The following is a 10,213-nucleotide window of genomic DNA, read 5'->3' as shown; positions in this document are numbered from 1 at the left end:
GAGGGAGGGACGGATTTGCCATATTGGCTCCCTTAGCCTGGATCCAGGTGCAGAACCTTTTCCATTTATCAGCATAAGTCTTTCTGGTGTAAGGACATGTGACATCACGGATAACATCCAGAACCTGTTTACTGAGGTAGAGATGACCGCAGGATCCTTAGACGAAGAGGAGTTTTGCGGCATACCTGATTCTGAAAGGGTCTCGGTAGTGACCTATGAATCAACAGAAACGGGCATCGGGGACTGCAAAAGTGCCTCACTGAGTAACAGAGAACTGACTACTAGCTTAACATAAGCGTCATTGGTAGGTTTTGACCTGTGCGGTCTGTCTCTGTCTCTATCTTTACGTTTTTTTCTGAAGACCTGCTGTCAAATGGCTTACTGAAGCCATATTGGAATTTGAGGACTGTAAGTGAAAATATCTGGCTACAATAAGGGCCCAACAATGGATAGTTCTGGCATTGAATAAAGCACAGAAGCGACAATAAGGGACGTTGTGGTCTGGGCCTAAACAAGTGATGCAGTAAGTTTGTCCCACACAATCACCATGTGATGTGATGGGCACCCTGTCCACATCAGGCAGGGTAGTTACCTACACCTTTGCATGCATAACCTGGTCAGCTGGATGGTTAACAGCACATACAGCCGTGGGATACCAACTGTGTCTCTGTTGGATGGGGACATCAGCTGCTGCCTTGCATGCACATGGGCTCAGATGTGGCCTAGAGATATGGCTGCTCAGGGACCATAGCCTAGTAACCAGGTATGGTACCAGGAACATCTTATATGTTCAGACTTCTGTTTCTGTTTATGTCTTGCACCATGGAGCTCAGGTTGTGACTCAAGAGTCTCTCAGCCTCCCACTTGCAATTAACAAGTACACAAACAAATAGCTGAATAAAGAAATAAGGGAAAACACATCAAATGATTTCAAACAGAGATTAACTTTAATTTCTGGTAACTTGGAGAGTAGAGTGCACATCTATTTGTTGTTTTTATTACATACTGAAACAAACAAATGGTTGCTAACAGATACCTTGTTATGTGTGTATATAGTTGGTAGTCTTACAGTACATAAATCACAGTAGGGGGTATTCAGACAGGAAAAATAGCACACTGTGGAAAGCTAAACTATGCAGTCAGTGTTGATGTGCAGGGCATGTGCAATTCAAAGGTATTTGTAGCACAATCATGGTAGTATAAAAATTGGTGTGGTCAGTAGTTTATATTAATGACCATATAATGACATTCAAATGAGAGTGCTTATAGAAATACATTCATCAATTAATTGATGTTTTTGTCTGCATATATATTCTATATGCAGCATGTACATTTGTAAGATACCTGGTAACTGTATATTCGTTTGATAAGTTTATTGGTATATAGTAGGCATGGAGTTAAAAACATTAATAAACATAACCAGCTAAGCCCAAGCACTGTTGAGTGAGCTAAGCTCCATGGTTAAGAAGCACCATGCTATATATCCCAGAGAGGATTAATGATTTACAGGCTATTCATTCAGAATATTACTGAATACAGACCATGTGTAGTATTGCTTGACATGCACAGGAAGTTTTATTGAGTAAGTATAGGATTCCTTGTGGTAGAAATCTGTTGCGCCAGCCATTTTCCATTTCTGTCTATAAAAGATTACAGTCTTTGTTGGTGTGCATATTGCATAGCTGTTAGAGGTCAAGCAGGGTCGAATGGGCCATGTACCATATGGATGGACAGTGGTCTGCTGAAGAATGGCATACAGAGCAAGAACTGCACCTTTCAAAAATACCATTTGAACCCTTGATATAAGTATCACCATGAATAGTAGGCAACATTAAGGGTTGTGGAAGAGTGTACAGCTCAGCAAACTTTGTGGCGTCAGTGTAAATATCATAATTTGGGCTTTAACTCGAATTTTACATTATGCCTTTGATACCACAATACATTGCAGGTAATGTCAGCATGTTCCAAGAGGTGATATACAAGACAGGTGTTTACATTCACATGGAAGAGCAAGAACAAGGTTCCAGGTGATCAAACATGCAGGAATGTCCAGTCAACAAAGTATTGTTGAAAGGTACGATGTATGTCTTACAGGTAATACCCAGTTTCTGCAAATGAGAAACAACAATGTTATGTGTGGTAAAAGAGGTTATTTTTCAGCTATCTTTCAAAAGCATTGTACTAACATCTTCCTAATCTCTTAATGTTCTCCCATGATGTCCTTACCCACTGAACATGAGAAGCTGCCACTAAGCTAAATGAGTGTGGAATCTAACTGAGAGCGGGGTACATGTTTGGGGTATAAACGTCATCACTCCACTGTTTTCTTGAATACAGCCCTCACCTGAAGATGGATAAGCAGGATACCTTTCTCATGGCAGAAAACTACTCCTTCTTAAGTGCCATTCTATGATGAAACTGTGTGAGTGGACTTCTTTGCTGTAGTCACAGTGTTTGGTAACATTGTACCCATTGGACTACATTCTATTCTGTGGCCACTGGTGCTTCACACCCTGATCAGTCATAAGTTGCTCCTATTTATCCTTAGAATATTCTTATTTTGACCAGCTAAATTCTCTACATAGGGCTGATAAACAATAGGCTATGAGAAGCAATCTGTTGTATTACTGATGACATGTATTTTGGAGTTTGTCCCATAAGTCTCACACCGCCTCACCCTGGCTTTGTACAGCCAGCTGAGAGCTTGCCAGGTATAATGCTGCCTTCAACTTGTTTTATTCAGCCTCTAACAGTAGCAGAGTGTGCGCCCTCCATTATTTTATTTTATTTATTTTATTTATTTATTTTACATTTGTTAACCGGGCTAGTCTGGCTGGATACATGTCCATTTTCAGCAGAGGCCCGAGGAGAAAAGCTCCACTATCAGACTAAGACAATACATGAGGAATACTTTACTAAATAAATCAATTTTTTAAAAAAAAACAAAAAACAAAAATGTACAAAGACAAAATACAGTTTGCCTGGACTAATTTAAGTAGGTAACAAACAGAGTTCACATTATGTGGCTGAGTTAAGCTCAGGCACAAAAATATAAAGTTGAGTTAAGGATATCTGTAGTAAAGCTAAATAATTTAATCATCGGTCAGAAGGCTAGAAGACAGATTCGTAGTTAGCAGAGGGAAAGAAACTGATGGTTACAAGTGTTAAAAAGCAAGTTAGAAGGTAAACAGGTAGATAGGTAGTAAAGCTATGGGAAAAAAAGGGAGAAAAGATAGATAGAAATTGTGGATAGAATATGGTTACGAGGGTAAAAGTATTTTAACATAGTTAAATGTTAAGAAAGTCAAGTTGAAAAGGAGAGTGAGGAAGCAGGATAGAGATGAAATGCTATGGTAGTAGGATAAAGATGGTCTAGGTATGGCTGGAAAGTAAATAGAGAGGATGGCTATCTACGGAAGTAGGCAATAAGATTGGAGAAAAGAGTGAAGGTCCAGTGAAGGGGCTGAGGATGTTAGTCTAGGTAAGAAAGGGAGTGGAAAGAATTGCGGATAGAATATGGTTACGTAGGGTAAAAGTATTTTAACATAGTTAAATGTTAAGAAAGTCAAGTTGAAAAGGAGAGTGAGGAAGCAGGATAGAGATGAAATGCTATGGTAGTAGGATAAAGATGGTCTAGGTATGGCTGGAAAGTAAATAGAGAGAGGATGGCTATACGGTGAAGTAGGCAATAAGATTGGAGAAAAGAGTGAAAGGTCCATTATTCTACTGCTATGAGCCACACAACTGGACAACCTGGCACCTTCCTGGTGTCTCTAACTGCTGTAGTACCCTTCTGTAAGCCACCTAATTACCATTACTGTGGGTGTTAATTATCTGTTATTCTTGTACAGCCACTGTACTGTGAATAAATTTGTATCCACACTGGTACTGCTGCTGTTTCCAGTGCCACTCTCTTGAATTGACCCCACTGTGAAAGCAACATAGTGTAGAATGTTCAAGTATTCTTCACCTCACCCTTTTTGTTGATTGCTCCTTGCCTGAACTATACATCTGTTTTCCGATTTTGAGTTTGGAGTGCCTTGTTTGCCTTCTGTTTGTATATCCAGGAATAACTCAAACTATGTAGTGGCAATTAATGTTTACATGTAATTACTCTTGGCCACCTACTGCTGAGCTTGCTTTCTCCTAAGTTCCTCTCCCGACCCAATTCTTAGGAATATGGCAACAGTTATCCTGAAAAAAAAAAATCCAGTGCAGTATGAGAGTGTGCCAACACTCAAGTAAGATTACGATCTCTAAAAACTTAGGTGACTGAAGGAAAGAATACTCTTGTTACTTGATAGGTTCATTGGTGGTTACTAGGATACTGACCCAAAGGTCTTTATAAGCATTTCCATGTGTACCCTATATAATACTAGAGAAGCCCAATATAAAGGATCTGGCCTAAACTCAAAATCTTAGTTAACAATGGCTGCACATATCTAGGAGGATCATAGGTGAAATCCTGGCAAGAAATTTATGGTTTCCCATCCAGTCATCCGGGCTACACATAAACAGGCTCATAGAGGGGCTCTGTTTGATGTGAACTGGTTTTCTATTCATGAGGAGTGACAACCTCAGAGACATATCTGTCTCTCCAGCAGGTTCTATTTTTGTTGAAGGCCAGGTAAAGGTCCCTGGAGCAAGTGACCCTTATCCCATTAGTCTTGCGGATATGCATCATTTCAATTAAGTTTGGATCTGAGATTGCTGTATAGGCCAGGCACAAGTCTTCTCTAAGTAGTCTGTATGCTACTGAGTACAGTGACAATGACTTGAGTCTGTCAATGCATGACATGTGATGGAGACCCTGTAATTTCTTGGTTAGAAATCTCTGGGGTCTCTCAAGTTGCTGCAGGTGCCAGGTGAGGTACATACTAAGGGAGCATTGTACTCAGTTATTGGCCTGATGAGGGTCGAGTACAGGGGAGTTATGACCTGTTTTGCTCTTGAGGCAATGCCTTTGCTAATGAGGTGAGCAATGTAGAAGGCCTTCCTTACCACAGTAGACACATTGTGGTCAAAGATTAGGCTACAGTCAGCTTGCATTCCCAATTCTATCAGTGCTGAGTTGTTACTAAGGATATTATTATCTATATGGTAGTCTGCATGGATATAATTTTTACCGAATGGGATGATAATTCATTTTTTAGCATTGAGTTGGAGTCCATGGCTTTGACACGAATCATTCATTTGTGTAAGTCCTTCTAAAAGTATATTGACATCTTCTGGGCATAAAATGATTACACCTAATTTGCAGTCATCAGCAAAGTTAGGCACAGGCCCTCAGTTTTGGCCTGAAGTTCTGAGAAGTATGTTCTAAACAATAGGGGGCACAGCACTGATCTCCACTGCTGACAGCTCTGCTGTTTGAGGTAAAGTCCCCAATTTTGACTGAGTGTTATCTGAAAGTCAGATGGTTAGCAACATACCTGACAATGTAAAGGTTTATATTCAACTGGGAGAGTTTATCAGTGGTGCCTGAATGTGGGAGTGTATTGAAGACCTTTGCTAAGTCAAGGTAGGTTGTATGCACAGATTGGTCTTCATTTATGCCTCACCTTGGTGATGCTTTTGAAGAAGTCTACCACGTTTAACAGGTATGACCTCTTTGAAAAAGCAAATGTGTCAGATTAAGGGTATGGAGGTCATCTATGTCCTTATTTATAGGGTTCATGATGATTTGTTCCATGGCCTTACAGATAAGGCTGGTTAAGCTTATGGATCTGTAGTTTCTATAGTCTGAACCACACTTTTAATATTGTTGTCAAGTGGCATATGACGAATGGAAAAAAAAAAACTATTACTTGTAAAACTAGCAATAAAGGGTCAGTGGCACGAATGTTGTAAGGAGCAGCTATACTGTCACCTTAGTCAAAATGCCTCCTGCATGACAGTGAATGAGTGTCTGCATGTATATATATTCACAAACACACCACATGTACAGGTGTGTGTACATCTGTGTATATAAACAGAGACACAAACAAATTCAGAGACAGGTTTTTGCGTGTGTGTGTGTGTGTGTGTGTGTGTGTGTGTGTGTGTGTGTGTGTGTGTGTGCATTTTTTTAGCCTTTTTTATGGGTCTCCACTGAAATGGGCCTTTGGCTCAGTTATAACAAATGTCAAATAAGAAAATAAATAAAAACACACACATATATATATATATTGATCTATAACAAAGATATACAGCAAATCCATTTTAATCAACCAAAGCAATGCATATGATAAACACATAATGACATGGCATATGCATTTATTTCTTTAAATTATTATCTATTTCCTTCTTGATAAGGGGGTAAGTGGTCTCATCAGCACAGCCATTTAAGTTGCAAAAAAGGCAAGTTTGAGAAAAGTTATGTGAATTCCAATATTACAGGTGAAGTATACCATTAAAACAAGTAGGTGGACTGCATGACAAGGCCTAATAAAATGCATGCATTGTTACATATCCAGCCTACAACAAGTAGGTCGCTGCATACAAAGGTCTAATAAAATGCATGCATTATTAAATATCCAGCATGATTCCACAGTGGTACAGTGGTAGTGTGGTTACCTCACAGTAAGAGGTTCTCCCGTTCGATTCTCAGCTTGGCTTGGCAGTGCGTGTGTGGAGTCTGCATGTCCTCCCCGCAGTTGGGTAGCGTTTGAAAGACATGCGTGCATAAATGGTCGAGCCTTTGTTGAAGGTTGGGCGTTGAGTTGGCACCTCGGCGTTTCATAAAAATCTACTGCCAATCATTAGTGGACCGGAGTTCCGCTGTGGTGACCCCTTACCGGGAAAAAGCCGAAAGACAAACAACAGCAATTAAATATCCAGCAGATACAAATTTGACTGACAGTCAAGAATGTCTTGAATTACAAGCCGGTCAGTAAGACATAGCAAGGCTGTGGTTTTACAACCACATGAATATAAACTTAGATTACATATTTCATACATACTTATGCACACAGATAGGGAAATAGAGAGACTGCATTTACCCCAACTTTCAAATGGTAACCAGTGCAACTCTACTGCAGTCAAATATTCAGCAAAAGAGTGAACGATCCAAACATTTTACCACAATGCAGGAAAGATAAAGATAAAGATAAAGAAAATAAATTCAGTGGAATGGAATCCATATTATACAGACAGTCACTGTGAGTGATTCATGAAGGGTGTCACCTAATGGCAAAATACTTTTAGTACAGTAACAAGATTCAGTTTCACAGTTGTCTGACATTGTTTTTTTTTACTATTATTATAAGATTTTATTCTTCTAGAATCTTAGGATATTTGCAACTCACGGGATTTGTTTCCAAGACGAAAATGTCCAAAGCAATGCTTCCTGTGAAATGTGGAGAAACTGTGTTATAAATTTATGTCTGCATGAGTACATGCACTAATAAGCAACACTGTTGCAGAACATATGACAAATAATTACCAGTGAAGGGAAAAATGCATGTAGCAACTAACATAAAACAAAAGCAAACAAAAGAAAATACAATTGCCTAAGTTGGGATAAGCTTTCCACTAAGTTTTACAAAAAGCAAGCACATACTAAAGATGTAATTTCACTGCTGCAATGGATGCAGGTTTGAGTTTGACTAGATAGCATCTCAGGCTAATGTTAAACCAGTCATTCAACTAATAGTCTCTGGGTAGGGGAGGGGAAGTTCAAAACAACAAACTGTAAATTCTAAGCAGTTCCTATCATAAACATCCAACAGTGAAGTTTGTGAAATCTAACCTGCAGTATGCACACAAGCTTGTCTGAAAATTCTGACTCTGTGTGAATATGTGACTTACTCTACACTAAAAGGTAAACAAAATAGTCTGGTAAACAACTGATTTTAGAAACAAAATAATGTCTCTTTATAAGAATTGCATTACTGCTGTGCTTTCTAGAGTAGCAGCAGCAGTCTGGTCGTAAAATGTCTGAAAGGCTACTTTTCTGAATGGATAAAATGCACAGATTACACCAATGAATGACTCACATGGAAAGCTGTTGTCAGTAGAGCTGCAATTTGAGATGGAATGTGGCTAACTCCTTTGAAGCTTCCTGCAGGCACACTTCCCCTACCCCCCTCAGCCACAGGTGAGCATGCTCAGAAAGGCAAACTTGAAAAGTAAACAAAGGCTGAATCAAAACAAAAAATCCCTGGGATTGTCCCTTTAAGACCACAATAAAGCTCACAAAAAAGCACAGATTAACCATTTACAAACAAAAACAGAACACACAGTATGAAAAATATGCAGTTAAACATTAATGAAATGCAGTAAAATGCAATTAAACAGTAATGAATTGCAGTAAATAGCATTGAAATACAGTTGAACAGTAGTGAAATGCAGTTAATTAGTAAAATTGCTTTAAAACAGTGTAAATGTGATAAATTACCTCACAATCACAACAGTAAAAATCAGCTCAAATAAAGTATAAGGCTACTGACCAGTAGTAACAAATGCGGTAAAACTAAATGTAGTTGAACACCTAAGGACAAGCAAAATGAAGTAGGATGAGGCACAATTTTTTTTAAGTAGAAAGTGAGGAAACAGAAGATAATACAAGGTTAAAGGGGTGGGTCTTCACAACCAATCTCACTGTACTCAGTGGAATGAGTTGATGTAATGCGACTGGGAAGGGAGTGTACAATATCACATTTATAGTGGAGGTTGGCAACTCAAAAGCCATCGAGCTTTAATACCACAACAACTGTGGGTTGAGTGAGATACAAGATCAGAACAGAGGTAAGTACTGAATTCACTAGGCCTAAAAACAGTTGCATAACAGATATGCAGCAAAAAGTGGTCGTTTAAACACTGGCTATTTAAGTGAGAGAAACAGAAACCAGCCAAATTCTACTACAAGCTCCAAAGGTCATAAACAGCAATAGATATTCATCTCTATGCTACCGTTTTTCAAGCACAAGAACAAGTACAATGCGCAGAACAAACAGACAAACAAAGATCAGAACAGAGATAAAGACTGAATTCACTAGGCCTAAAAACAGTTGCACAATTTAAACGGATATGCAGCAAATATTGTTTTAGCTAATCAGAAGTGCAGAAAACAGTTGAAAATAAGCACTTATCTTTTGCTGTCTCAGAGCAGTTTGCTCCGTTGTATGGAAAGCTTTCTATGTGGCCCACCTCATGAGTATATCTCATACAGGGACAATGTAGTCATAACATCCCTGTATTCTTCCCTTACAAGACCAATTATTGAGTACAGTACCCCCTTTCGGCATGTACCTCACAAATCACATGCAGCAGCTGGACAGACCAGAGAAGTTCCTCATCAAGAGAATCCATGACCTCAAATATCTACTCTACACCGATAGGTCAAAGGCCCTGTCCCTCTACTCAGTCTCCTACAGACTCCTCAGAGGTGACCTCTGTCTGGCATACAAAACAATCTCAGACCCCGCCTTCCTGGGACTGCTGCAAATCCGCAAGTCAAACTCCACTCAAGTAACCTGCACGCATGACCTCAACCTGGTCTATGACATCAGTAGGACTTGTTGGCAGGACAGATTTGTGTACCAGAGACTCCCTCTTCTGAGGAATAGGTTTTAGACCCACGTCAAGCAGAGTACCTCATTAACCCTTTTTAAGTGCAAACTGGATGGGAAATGTACAGTTGTGTACACTTACCATAAATGTAGATGCTCGAGTGTATTCACTGTTCCAATCACATTCAGGTTTACCCTTGCCAGGGTAGCCCTCGGCTGGCCCAAATACCAGAGGCTTAGTATTTCTGTATCAGCTGCTGTCACTTAAGGACTGACGTCAGGTCGTCAGGAGTATAAAGTAAGGCAGCCGATGTCACTACATCAGTTTTTCTTGCCCTGTCAGGAGCCCCCAAGTGGGAGCCAGGTTCTGGTGGAAGAACTCCACCAGTAAAAAGTAAATACCAAAATGTCCCTTGTAAGGAGATAGAAAGAAGAAGAGGGGGATGGAAGGAAGGAAACCAGGACTGCAACAGTGAATACACTCGAACATCTACATTTATGGCAAGTGTACACAACTGTACTATGTTCTTCGTGTTTCACTGCTGCAGTCATCACATTTGGGTTCATTCCCAAAGCTGAAGAAAAGGGTGGAGGAAGTCAAGGAAAAGTACAGTTTTGTACCTACCATAAATGTAGATGTCCGATAGGCATGCATCTTCAGTCCTTACAAATGGGTTGTCTGCTCTCTACTATTTGGAACCATTTGCATTTATCCAAATTTA

At 39.7% G+C, this 10,213-nt stretch overlaps 1 protein-coding gene across 1 annotated transcript in view; it reads right to left on the bottom strand.

The window, feature by feature from the left end:
* The window catches only part of RNF217 (ring finger protein 217), a 1,666,157-nt gene that overhangs the window by 1,217,918 nt on the left and 438,026 nt on the right, over positions 1-10,213 (bottom strand). The gene's annotated exons all lie outside the window — the stretch shown is intronic.

Source organism: Protopterus annectens, chromosome 1.part1, assembly GCF_019279795.1.
Source record: "Protopterus annectens isolate FY-2018-M chromosome 1.part1, PAN1.0, whole genome shotgun sequence".
Lineage (NCBI taxonomy): Eukaryota > Metazoa > Chordata > Ceratodontiformes > Protopteridae > Protopterus > Protopterus annectens.
This window is presented reverse-complemented; position numbering and strand designations above follow the sequence as displayed.